Raw genomic sequence first — 13897 nt, forward strand, 5'->3', positions numbered from 1 at the left:
TCAGTCCCTACAACTTGCTCAAATCCCAGTCTTTCTTTTTTCTTTTTTCTTTTTTTTTTTTTTTTTTTTTGTCTTTTGTTGTTGTTGCTATTTCTTGGGCCGCTCCCGCGGCATATGGAGGTTCCCAGGCTAGGGGTTGAAACAGAGCTGTAGCCACCGGCCTACGCCAGAGCCACAGCAACGCAGGATCCGAGCCGCATCTGCAACCTACACCACAGCTCACGGCAACGCCAGATCGTTAACCCACTGAGCAAGGGCAGGGACTGAACCCACAACCTCATGGTTCCTAGTCGGATTCGTTAACCACTGCGCCACGACGGGAACTCCCCCAGTCTTTCTTGATCCTGTTTGGATCTCTGTTCCTGATTTCAGACTGTGGTACATAAAATTATACAACATCAGAACTGGAAGATTCTTTTTTCATCTCTGCAGCATGCTGAAGTTCCCAGGCCAGGGATTGAACCCATGCCACAGCAACGTGAGGTGCTGCACTGACAATGCCCAATCCTTAACCCACTGAGCCACAAGAGGACTCTGGAAGATTATTAAAGATGACTTACAGTTAACCACTTTTGTACAAAAAGGAAACTGAGGCCCAGAGCCCAGATTTGCCATTACAACGGAAAATGATGTTGCAACAGAATATCACTTACCTGCGGCATATGAAATGCAGATATTTATTTGGGGTCTTCCCTGCCCAGGACAATGTGGACAATGACATTTTGCCAACTGAGGACTGTGAACAAAACTGTCCCCTGATTAGAACAAGACAAGGATGTCCACTCTCGCCACTACTCTTCAACATAATCCTGGAAGTCCTAGCCACAGCAATCAGAGCAGTAAAAGAGATAAAAGGAATCCAAATTGGAAAGGATGAAGTAAAACTATCACTATTAGCAGATGACATGATACTATACCTAGAGAATCCTAAAGACTCTACAAAAAACTGTTAGAGCTCATCCACGAATTTGGCAAAGTCGCAGGATACAAAATTAATACACAGAAATCAATGGCATTTCTATACACTAACAATGAAAGAACAACCCCATTCACCATTGCATCCAAAAGAATAAAATACCTAAGAGTAAACCTACCCAAAGAGACAAAAGACCTGTACTCTGAAAACTATAAGACACTGATAAAAGAAAGCAAAGATGACATAAACAGATGGAAAGACATACCATGCTCTTGGATTGGAAGAGTCAATATTATCAAAATGACTATACTACCTAAGGCAATCCTCAGATTCAATGCAATCTCTATCAAATTACCAAGGACATTTTTCACAGAACTCCAACAAAATATTCTAAAGTTTGTTTGGAAGCACAAAAGACCCAGAATAGCCAAAGACATCCTGAAAAAGAAAAATGGAGCTGGAGGAATCAGGCTCCCTGACTTCAGATTATACTACAAAGCAACAGTCATCAAAACCACATGGTACTGGCACAAAGACAGAAACATAGATCCGTGGAACAGGACAGAAAGCCCAGAATTAAACCCACGCACCTACAGCCAACTCATCTATGACAAAGGAGGCAAGACTACGCAATGGAGAAAAGATAGCCTGTTCAATAAGTGGTGCTGGGAAAACTGGACAGCCACATGGAAAAGAATGAAATTAGAACACCCCCTAACACCATACACAAAAATAAACTCCAAATGGATTAAAGACCTAGATATAAGACCAGACACCATAAAACTCATAGAGGAGACCAAACACAACATAGGCCAAACCCTCTCTGACATAAACGACAGCAACATCTTCTCAGATCCACCTCTTAGAGTATTGACAATAAAAACAAAAATAAACAAATGGGACCTAATCAAACTGAAAAGTTTCTGCATAGCAAAGGAAATCCTAAACAACACAAAAAGACAACTCACAGAATGGGAGAAAATCTTTGCAAGTGAATCGACAGACAAGGGATTAATCTCCAAAATCTATAAAAACCTTCTGCAGCTCCATACCAAAAAAAACAAACAACCCCATCAAAAAATGGGCAGAAGAGGAGTTCCCATTGTGGCACAGTGGTTAACGAATCCGACTAGGAACCATGAGGTTGTGGGTTCAGTGCCTGCCCTTGCTCAGTGGGTTAATGATCCAACGTTGCCGTGAGCTGTGGTATAGGTTGCAGATGTGGCTCGGATCCAGTGTTGCTGTGGCTCTGGCGTAGGCTGGTGGCTGCAGCTCCGATTCGACCCCTAGCCTGAGAACCTCCATATGCCGTTGGAGTGGCCCAAGAAATAGCAAAAAGACAAAAAAAAAAAAAAAAAAAAGGCAGAAGATCTAAACACACAGTTCTCCAAAGAAGACATACGAATGGCCAAGAAACACATGAAAGGTATTCAACATCACTCATTATGAGAGAGATGCAAATCAAAACCACCATGAGGTACCACCTTACACCAGCCAGAATGGCCATCATCAAAAAGTCTACAAACAATAAGTGCTGGAGAGGGTGTGGAGAAAAAGGAACCCTAGTACACTGTTGGTGGGATTGTACATTGGTGCAACCACTGTGGAAAACAGTATGGAGATTCCTCAGAAAACTAAACACAGAACTACCATTTGACCCAGCAATCCCACTCCTGGGCATCTACCCAGAGAAAACGACTTGCAAAGACACATGTACTCCAATGTTCATTGCAGCATTATTTAAATAGCCAAAACATGGAAACAACCTAAATATCCATCAACAGAGGTATGGATCAAGAAGATGTGGTACATATATACAACAGAATATTACTCAGCCATTAAAAAGAACGAAATACCGGCATTTTTAGCAATATGGATGGACTTAGGAACTATCATGCTAAGTGAAGTCAGCCGTACAATGAGACACCAACATCAAATGCTTTCAGTGACATGTGGAATCTGAAAAAAGGACAGACTGAACTTCTTTGTAGAACAGATGCTGACTCACGGACATTGAAAAACTTATGGTCACCGGAGGAGACAGTTTGGGGGTGGATGGATGTGCTTGGGCTGTGGGATGGAAATCATTTGAAATCAGATTGTTATGATCATTATACAACTATAGATGTGATAAATTTGAGTAATAAAAAAAATGTTTTCAACTACAAATTTGATTGCCTTAATGATTATATGACTATTCAGCTTATCTATTTTATCAATAAATGAGGTGCTTTAGTTTTTGGTTTTTAAGTTGTAGAATATACTTGCATATAATGTTCATGATATTCCATTACTACCCTTTGAGCGTTCAGAGTCTCTATTGATGTGCTCTCATCCCTGATATCAATATATTGAATAGTCTCTATTTTCTTTGTTAGTCATGCTGAAATTTAAGCAATTTTATTGATCTGTTCCATCAATCAGATTTTTTTTTTGGCCATGCCCACAGCATGCAGAAATTCCCAGGCCAGGGTTCAGACCTGAGCCACAGCTGTAACCAGAGCTGCAGCAGTGATACCACCAGATTCTTAATCCTTTGAGCCACTTGGGAACTCTAAGAATCAGATTTTGGTTTAAATGAATTTTCTCTAATACTTTCAATTTTTAGTTTCATGGATTTCTACTCTCTTCTTTATTATTTCCTGGCTTCTACTTAACTTAGGTTGAAAAAAAAAAAAACTGTCCCCTGATTGAGAAGCTCTGTGAAGCACCTTGTCCCTTAATCAGGTGGGAACTAGAGAGACACCAACTTGGAAGATTTGCTCCCTTCACGCTACGAAGTGGATATTATTCTCCTCATGCTAAGATAAAGAAACTGGGTTTCAGAGAGGACAAATAGCTTATCCAAGGTCACACAGCAAGGGAATGGTGGGGCTGTGATTTTAACCTCCGTATTACTTGTCTTCCTCTGGATTTGTTCTCAAAGTCTGGTCCCCAGGTCAGCAGGATCAACATTAGCAGGGAACTTAGATACACACATTTTCATGCATCCAAAACTCTGAGGGGAGGGCAGCAACCTGTGTTTTAAGAAGCCCTCCAGGTGATCTGCTGCTAATTCAAGTTTGAGAATCACTGCTCTAGAACTTTCCTCCTCATCAGAATTTCTGCTCGTGAGAGAAAAGAGCCAGTAACGAGGAATTAGCTGGTATTTCCTGAGGCAGGAGAGTTTGGTCATTTGAGACCTCTTTGTCCCAGTAACAAGTCTTTGGGAGTCACCCTTCATACTTTGTCCTGAGAGGGAAGCCTTCTAGTTACTAAGCTGCCTCGATTTCCCCAGTGTGACTAGCTTCTCAGAACACAAGCAGCCCTTGCCTGAGCTCCCTGGTGGCTGAGAACTTGTCTGACTTCCCACCACTTGGTCTGGCTCACCCCAAGGTTTAATAGCTGATGGTTACAGGTGGGACAGACCCGCCTTGGGGACTCAGGCGGCTGCAGCCACAATGATATTTGCCCCTTATGAGAATGGCTTCTGACTTTCACTGTGTGACACACCACAGGGACTGTGGTGAGCATCCCTCAGACCCTTGTGCTGTTGCATACATCAAGGAGTTTCCCACTTCCCCTCCCCCTCCAAAGAGCCCAGAGGTTTGTGGTAACACCTCTCCCTTTCCTGGCAGTCACAAACCTTCCCAGGTTGGAGAAAGGGTGACTAGGTAGATCTTCCAATTTCTGAGGCCATCTTCTCATCTCTGAAGATCCCTTGCAAAAATGCTGGTGGCAAATGGGAACTTCTATGACTAATACTAAGAACATCTGTTTATTCACGCATCTGGCCCCAGGCTAAGGGGCTTTCCAGCATTAACTGAAGGCATCCTCAGCACCACCCTGCAAGGTTGGGATTATGATTTCCCATCTTATAGATGAGGAAACTGAAGCTCAGAGAAATCAGCTTGCCCCATGGTCCTACGGCTGGCAGGTGGCAGGGCTGGGGACCAAATCCCAGTCAGACACACCCAAGTCTGCTCTTGATTCCCGTGTAACTGTTTCATCCGATTTCACAGCCCAGGAAGCTGAGGCAAAGGACCCTGCTCTATTCACACAACTTGGGGGTGGCAGACTCAGGATTTGAATCCAGGTCTTTTTGGGGAGGGAAGCAAGGTCTATGTTTTGGAGTCTGTTTGGCCTGTGGAACTAGGACTCAGTCTCAAGAGCTCAGGAAGAGGAACCTACGTGGATCTGAGGTCAGAGCAGTGTCCTTAGTGTAAATGTGTATGGCCTTGGCAAGCCATTTACTTTGCTGTTTCCCCATCTGCAGCTACGTGATGCCCATCAACCTCACATGTTGGTTGTTATACTCAAGTGAGATAATGAAAGACATTTTCATAATAATAGCACCTACTCTGTGCCGGGCATAATGTCCAGAGGTCTGTAAGCTGTATCTCTTCGAATCCTCACCCTCTGAGATAGGTGCTTTGATTTCTTAAGGTGAGCTCTGGGTCTCTGTTCTTTCATCTGTGCAATGGAGATGATATTTTAAGTGCCATGTAGGGTCATTATTAAATGAGTTAATGTAGGCAGGTGATTAGAATGGATCTGGCACACAGTAAGGGTCCTGTCACCAGGCACATCTCACAGCTGGATAAACTAAGGCTCAGAGAAGCAAATGACTTGCTCAAGATCACATAGCTGAGAAGTGGCTGACTGGGTCTTAACCCAGTGTCCTAGGACCCCAACATCTGCACTCTCTCCTCCCTGTTTGGAGGTCCCAGACATCAGGGTGGGATGCCCCAGGCTCTAGAGCTTTGGCCTGTCCTCTTTTGGTCCATAGGAGCCCCATGCCCACTCTCTGAGCCTCGAGGGGTATGGGAATAAACTGCAGAGCCTGAGAAATAAAAAATTAGCTTCATGCTCCCAGTGTCCAGAGGCTGTGGCGGGCGTTGAATTATTCAGGCTGTTTGGGTGTGAGCTGTTAGTTTTCTGCTGCTCTTGCCTTGACAGCCGCCCTGACAGATTGATGGATGAGCCAGTAAAACACTCGGAGGCCAGGAGGAAAATTCTTAATCATAACTCACTGACAGGAGCCAGTGTATTTTCTGCACTGGCAGCTCCAGAGGCTGAGCCTGGCCTGGACCCTCCCTCACCTTCCTCTAATGAAGCTGGAGATGCCAACCACAGAGTCATCCTTGGGGACCAGGTGAGCACTGAAAGGATGTAAGATGGAGCTCTTCTTTGTTTTTTTTTTTTTTTGTTTTTTTTTTTACTTTTAAAAATGAAGGCATATTTTAACATGAAAGGCACAGAATCTTAAGTGTTCAGCTCTATGAATTTTCATCTGTGACCATGGTGTAACCAATCACTCAGATAAACATATGAAACATTCCTCCTCTTCTAGAAGTTTCCCTCATTCTCCTTTCCAGCCAATACTGATCTCTATCACCCCAAACAAGGCCAATCCTGATCTCTATCACCATAGATTAGTCTTCTCTAGAGTTTCCTACAAACGAAATCAAACAGCTCATCTCTAGCTTCTTTCACTAACTTTTTTTTGTGATTCATGTCATTTCATGTATCAATAATTGTTGAGTATTCCGTTATGACTATATCACCATCTCTTTAACCATTCGCTTATTGATGGCCATCTGTAATGCTCCAGTCTTTATCTATCATAAATAAAATTGCTATAAACGTCTGTGTACATGTCTTTGTATGCACAAGTGCTTTTCCTTCTTATGGATGTATATGTGGGAGAGAGATGGCTGTGCCTTTGGAAAAATGCTTGTTTAGTTTTATAAGAAACAGCCAATCTTCCAAAGTGGTTATACTATTTTACAGTCCCCACCAGGAGTACATGAGAGTTTGTTGTTCCACATCTTTGCCAACACTTGGTATTATCAGTCTTTTCAATTTTAACCATTCAAATTTAACGCCCTCTTCTGACGGGGATGCACTATAACCTCCCTGTGGTTTTATTTTTTATGTGACTAATGCTGGAGAACTTTTCATGCACTTAATGCACAAAAGAAGACATGCAAATCACACTATCTTTTCAGCTCCACCTGGATCCCATGCAATTGCTTCTCTGCAGGAGGTCTTCCTGGACTTAGAAGCTTGCAGATGCAGTCTGGAGATGTGAAAGAGGTAACACCCCAGGGGCAATCTTCTAACAATGACAGTAGATAAATGATGCACCTTCTCATTCCTCCAGCATGTGGACCCTAAGGTACATTTCTCAATGATTCTTGGAAGGGCACCAGTGGGACTGAGCCCATAGCCCGTCAAAGTCACCAACTCCTTCACATCCCCTTTATTAGCTTGTATCCCTTCCCCATCGTTCTTCCCTATTCCTTCCTTTGCTCTTTCTGGTGTTGCCTCCCAAGTAAACAGCATGTACCCAAGTCTGTTTCAGGATCTGCTCTGAGGGTAACCCAAACTGAGATGGAAGACACCCCAGGGATTAGCAAGAGGAGGAAGCTGCTACCTCCCTGGAAGCTGGAAGAACACAGGAAGGGGGTGGTGTTACTACTGGGACCTGGGGGCACCTGGCAGAAGCTGGAATAGCAGTGAGATTGTTCAGGGGAACCTGATGCCTCCAAGGAATCCAATACTGTCAGACAAAGCCCAAACTGGAGAGAAAGGGGAGAAGGGCTCCTCCCCTGTCCCTACCCTCAAATTTCCTGCTCGAGCTTCCCATTGATAAGAGTGCAGACAGAATCTAGATGACACAGGAGCCTGGGAAACACAGCCTGCAGGGTCAGCCTCTAAGATTCAGAGCTGAGCTGGATAAGAATGAGGCATGGTTACAGGGAAAACAAGCCCAGACCCAGAGGGAAACAAGTGCAGGGGGTCCTCCCAGGAGCCTAGGGAGGACCCCCTCTCCTCCTCCAGTGGACATCCACACCAGATCAACAACTACCCTCTTGGCTGCTGCTTCTTCCCCAAGGCTCTGTGTGGGATGCTCCGTTTCTCCATCACTTGGATCCCGAGCATGATGGCTGCCCCCTAGATGCAGGGCATGGCCTGGTGCCCCTTCTTGCTGGGCACTTGGAGCTTTTGCTTCCTCCAGGGTGGTGGGATGCTTAGGTATCTTCTGTCTGCAATACTGAAACCTACTCAGGTGGAAAATGGCAGACAGGCTGCCAAGCAAAAGGATTCCTTCCCTCCACAGCAGGAGGGCAGTCCTTTGAACCAGTGCCAGGGATGCCGGATGCCTCTGCTGGCACGGCCACCCTAGCAGATGGAATTTACAGACCTTGGTGCCCTGCAAGGGAAGTTAGGCAGAGGAGAAAAAAAATCCAGGCTGGCGCCTTTGTGTTTATCCAGCCCATCCACTAACAGGTCAAATGACCTTGGGGAAATCATCTCAACTCCCCCAACCTCTGCTTTGCCATCTGTGAAATGGGATCAGATAGCCATATTACTTTTCTCATAGCGTGTTGAGTGGATTCATGTCCAAAGAAGTATCTTTTAATAGGATGAAGGTAAAGAACTTATCTTTGCCCTCTACATTCTGCTCAGAAAAGGTGACATTGAAGAAGTACACCAGGAAGCCCGGTTTGTCTTCAGCGCAGTCATGTGATGGGAAAACTCTAAATGTGGCCCCTAGTGATTAATGATTAAGTAGGTGCTTAGTAAGTGTTTGCTAAATACACAAATACAGCAGTATCAGCTCCTTACCACTTATTAAACCAGATCTAGATTAATATCTAGTAATCGAAGCTAACCTTGCTGCCCCTTCATTTCTCCAGAGGGAACTTTGGGGATATGGTACCTACTCATGGGGGCCTTATGAGAATTAGGAAGTTAGTTCACGGGAAGTGCTTAGAACAGGGCCTGCCACATCGTCACTACTCATAAATGTTGGTTATCTCCAGATTCATGCTGTCCAGTGTGGTAGCCTCCAGCCCCGAGTGACTATTTAAATGAATTGAAATTGAATAAAATTCAGAATTTAGTTCCTCATCCCATTAACTACATTTCAAGTGCTCAAGAGCCAGTGTTTTAGAGAGCAAAGGGGTGAGAGACATCCCCATCACTGGAAAGTTCCATTAGATGGAGCTGCAGCAGAGGATGCATGAGCAACATTAACAGCGGTTACATTCAGGGAGGAGAACCTGGAGATGGTGAGGTCATGGGTCAGAGAGATATTTTCCTCTTTTGTACATTTGGAACTTCTGCTTTATGTGAGCACTTATTACTTAACAAAACACAAAAACAAGATACCTCATTAAGCAACTTTTTTTGGCCCCACCCTCAGCATATGGAAGTTGCCAGGCCAGGGTCTGAACCCCATCATAGCAGTGACCCAAGCCTTGACAGTGACATGAGATCCTTTAACTGCTAGACCACAGGGGAACTCCTCAGCAACCCTTTTTATAGAAGAGAATCTGAGGTCCAAGGCCACAGTGAAGGGTCGAGGCTGGAACCTCCTATCTGACCTAGAGCTTAGGGCCTCGACCACCAGGCAGGTGGGATGCTAATTCAAATGGATGTGGGGAGCCACAAAAGCAGGAGATGTTTCTCCAGCCCTGGAGACCCCAGGACCTACTTCCCTCATTTAGTCCTGACCAGGGACCACCTTGTAACACCCCTTAGGGAAGAGGGAGTCAGATCTGTGGAGCCCACATGATGTGGACTGTGCTAAGAGCTCTAGTGTCAAGAGGCACTGGTTCAAATCCAGCTCCACACCAAATTGCTGTGATCTTGTGCCTTGGCCTTCTCACCGCAGACTGGGCACTGTAACCAGCCCATGGTCACAGGGCTGCTGCCAAGGTAAAGTGAGGCAATATGAAGAGCTGGGCTCAAAATGATTCTGCAATATGGGTGAGTTAATTATTGGTATAGTAAACCTTTAAAGCTGGCCTCTGAAGAAAAGCACATGAAAGGGGAGCCATTTGTGACCCCCTTGAAGTGTCTTCCTGAAAAGCACAAATGGAGAGGGCTGGAGGGAGGAGGCAGCCTATCTCTAATTTACCCATCATGCCCATTACCTGGCATGTTCCCCTTGGCCTTGCAAAGTGAAAAGCACTACCTTCTGATAAAGCACTACCTATGGCCAAAGGCAGGAGTGGCCTTGAGGAATATTTATGGGGCTGTCACATGGGTGTTCCAGATTTCCCTGACAGTCCCAAGGTGAAGCAACAATTTCGTATCTGCCATTAATCTTGCAAATAAAGGCATGAAGTGGCCACTGCTGGGAGTTTTCCTATTAATTGATTGTGGCTTCAGAACAGAATTCAGAGCTCATTAGGCAGGGCTGGGAGCAGTGGGCCCACAGCCCTTCTATTGCAGGTGGTGGTTGCCACGTGACACATGCAGCTCACTGTGGCCCTGGCGTATTGATGGGTATCCACCAGCACTGGTATCCAGAAGCGCAAGAGGGAGAAGGAGCCACGGGGTGGAGAACGGTATGCTTCCACTGAGCAATCTTGGGGTTGTGAGAGTGTGATGTTTGGGAGACAGGGTTCAAGTCTGGGCCCCCAATCTCCACTTGTCAGAACTTGGTCACTACTCCCCACCCTGAGCCTCAGATTCTTCATCTCTGAAATGGACATTATACCAATCCTTAGTACAGAAGGTTACTGTGAGGATTACATGAGTGCTACCATTACTGTTAGGTCACAGTAAATGCCACTCATAGGACCTGACTACTGGGTCCTAGTCCTTCAAACCTCCAGCCCCTCTGCTATAGGATAGCTGAAGTTCCCCTATTCATGCTCCATCTCGCAAAGACAGATATTCTAATACATGACAGCTGTGATCCATCACTGACAACCCAGGGTGAATAAAGGATTGAAGAGCAGGGTTGTTTTGATGGAAGAAACCAGGAGGCACTGGAAGCTGGGGGGAGTGAGAGAGGACCTGTGATGTGTAATAGACTTTACAGTTCCTATAGGATGCATGTTCATTGGCTCATCTGCTCACTTCTCCAGAAGTGGACCAACAGCCATCTGACATCCCTTTGTTATTTTTCCTGCCTTCACTGAAACCTTTTTTTTTTTTTTTGGTCTTTTTAGGGCCACACTCATGGGGTACGCAAGTTCCCAGGCTAGGGTAAAATTGGAGCTGCAGCTGCCAGCCTACACCACAGCTACAACAACGTGGGATCCAAGCCATGTCTGTGACCTAGGCCATAGCTCACGGCAATGCCAGATCCCAACCCACTGAGCGATGCCAGAGATCGAACCCACATCCTCATGGATACTAGTTGGGTTCATTAACTGCTCAGCCATGATGGGAACTCCCTTAACTGAAACTTTTGAATACATATCATTTCTCCCTCCACATCTCAGGCCATCTGCTCAGCGCCTGTTCCCGCAAATGTCAACTTTGTGTTTCAGAGCCTTCTCCAGAGCACTACCATGTGAAATCACTAACTCAACCACTCATTTGTTTAACCAGCCAATAAGCCAACTAACCAACCAAACATCCAATAGATCAATAAACTGACCATCTAATTAGCTACCCACTCAACCAATTAACAGAGTGAAAAACAACCATCAACCAACTGACTAATCAACTTATCAGCCAACTAGCCAACTAAACAGTGAATGAGTCAACCAGCCATCCAAGTCCTTAACCGTTCAGTGAACAACTAATAAATCATCCAACCAACCCCACAAACCAACCAACCAAATAACTACTAACCAATCAACCCAAGTTTACTAGTTTGGGGCAAATCCACCCAACCAGACTCTGCTGTGGCCCAAGGAGATGGTGGTGTGGGTTTGGGCTTTCAGCAGCCCTCCTGGTTAAGGGACCTCATCTTTGCACTACCTTCCTGCGTAACCCTGGGCCAAGCATTATTCCTTCTGAGCCTGACTAAAGGTCTGTAAACTGAGGCCCTTGGGGAGAGGGGTTCGGCGGAAGGGCCCTGCGGCTCCCTTGGGAGGTAAGAGGCAGTTGGGTGGGCAGGGACTGGGGTGGTCATCCCTGCTTTCTCCCTTGTTTTTCATTTTTAAAAAAATCTTTTTAAGGCTGCAACTGCAGCATATGTAAGTTCCCATGCTAAGGGTTGAATTGGAGCTGCAGCTGCTGGCCTACCCCACAGCCATGCCAGATCCAAGCTGTGTATTTGTCCTACATCAAGCCACAGTAAGAACTCCCTCTCCTTTGTTTTATATGTTGGGATTTTGAATAAGACGTTATTTGAAAGAAGTCTTAGGCATCTTAAAAACCTCTTTTTTTTTTTTTTTTTTTTTTTTTTTTTTTTTACCACTCTTGCCAGGAGTTCCCAGACCAGGGATCTAACCTGAGTCACAGCAGTGACGATACAGAATCCTTAACTGCTAGGCCACCAGGGAACTCCCTGAAAAACCATTTTTAAATGTCAGAGAACCATTGCATTGGGTCACCTTTTCAACTCTAAGGGAGGAATGACTGTGTCCTGTTGGGAAGATGTGAAGGAGACCCTGGGCTCTGAGCCTGGAGTTTCCAGCGGGAAGAATGTAATAGGAGCACAGAGGTGGCCATGTTTTTTCTCTCTCAGATGAGGGACTGCTGAGTTTGGGGACAGAGCAGTAGGAGCCCCATGTACTTAGATCTCAGAGACCACATGTCCATGAAGAAGTGAGTATAAGCAAGAGGTTATGGCATGTCCTTACCTGTTTCCAAGCTGAGCTGCTTCCCCTGATCCAGAGTCTGCTGGAATATCCAAACAGCCCTTGGCAGGGCATGGGATGTCCTTAGATGTGGCATCTGCCAGGAAGTGACTCCAAAGGATCTGGATCCATGGTTGCTCATCTGCCTGTTTCTCAGGGTTCTCACAGTGGGAGGCATGCAGAACCAGGGCACAAAGGGAGATGGTGTGCATCACAGATGCCCCTGGGTGGGCTGTGCGCTGGGACTTCACTTCCCAAAAGTGAAAAAGCAGTCAAATTGTGCCCAGGGCTCCCACTGTGGGACAGAAAGCATGGCATTGGGGGACTCAGGCATTGGACTGAATCCCAACTTGCTGTAATACCTTGGGCAAGTCACTTCATCTTTCTGAGCCTCTATGTCAATTCTACGTAAAATGGGGCCAATCAGTGGTTATCATGGAGAAGTGCAAGGTCAAGAGTAGGACATATCTTCGTTACAGACGAACAAACTGGCCAAGTGGGGGATTTTGAGAGGAGCTGGGATCCTAACTGAGGTTTCTGGGTTGATGTCTCCTTCCAAAACCCCATGCTGAGCCTTGTAGTAGCTCAGCCTTGAGACAGAAAAAAGAACCTGGATACAGCAACAGAGCATCAACGGTTTGCTGTCCAGGGGAACTTACATGTGTGAAGCAAAGTCTTGGAGCACCAGCCCCTTGTGTGCAGTGGCCAGAGAACAGAACACAGCCGCCATCTTCGCTCCTGGGCAGGGAGAAGGAGGCTGCCTTTTATAGGGGAACTGACGTCATGCTGGCTCGTCAGTTACCAGGGGAACCAGCAGCCCCGCCCAGCCCCTCAGGTTAACGACCTGCACCAGGGCAGATGTTTCACTTTAATAAACTAGCAGGTGGAGCCCTTCTGGCCTGAGGATTAGAATAGTCACTAGTTGCGCGCGAAGCAGGCAGGTCACATGAAAGGCGTGTAGGTGGATCAGCGGCTGGTGGAGCAGGGGCTGGACAGAGCCTAGAGGATAGCCACCTGGAATGGCCTGACCACACACCCTGGGGCACTGTTTTCTCTCTCTGGGGGGTGTTTTTCCTTCAGACAAGGTAGAGCCAGCCATGAAAGCTTGAGTCTGGTTCTATTCAAACACCCAGGAATGACTCCGGGGTGGGGGAGGGGGGTTCTTGAGTTCCACACTCCCCGCCTCACCCCAGCTGGTGTGGGTTTAGATCTCTCTCGAAGTGCATTAAACATCCCCAGCTCGCCTGCCCGCTGATCCGAGGGGCCATCATTTATTCAAAAGCATCACCAGGAGTGTCTGATTTACTGGTGACGGGTCAGCTATGTTCTTTAGGCAGCTTGTGGTCATGCCATTAAATTTTCAGAGATTAAGAGCATGCTGGGGAAGATAAATTGAGTGATTCTGGGGATCCTGGAAGAGCAGCTCCTGGAAGGGGTCCCCACA

The 13897-nt window shown here is 46.1% G+C and overlaps 1 long non-coding RNA gene across 2 annotated transcripts in view; it reads right to left on the reverse strand.

Annotated features, from left to right (window-relative positions):
* LOC106505952 overlaps positions 1-13183 on the reverse strand; it is a 112930-nt gene extending 99747 nt beyond the window's left edge. For both annotated transcript variants that reach the window (XR_002338862.1, XR_002338861.1), the window contains exon 1: positions 12457-13183. This is a non-coding gene — a long non-coding RNA (uncharacterized LOC106505952). The remainder of the gene's footprint in view (positions 1-12456) is intronic.

This window comes from Sus scrofa, chromosome 14, assembly GCF_000003025.6.
Source record: "Sus scrofa isolate TJ Tabasco breed Duroc chromosome 14, Sscrofa11.1, whole genome shotgun sequence".
Taxonomy (NCBI): Eukaryota; Metazoa; Chordata; class Mammalia; order Artiodactyla; family Suidae; genus Sus; species Sus scrofa.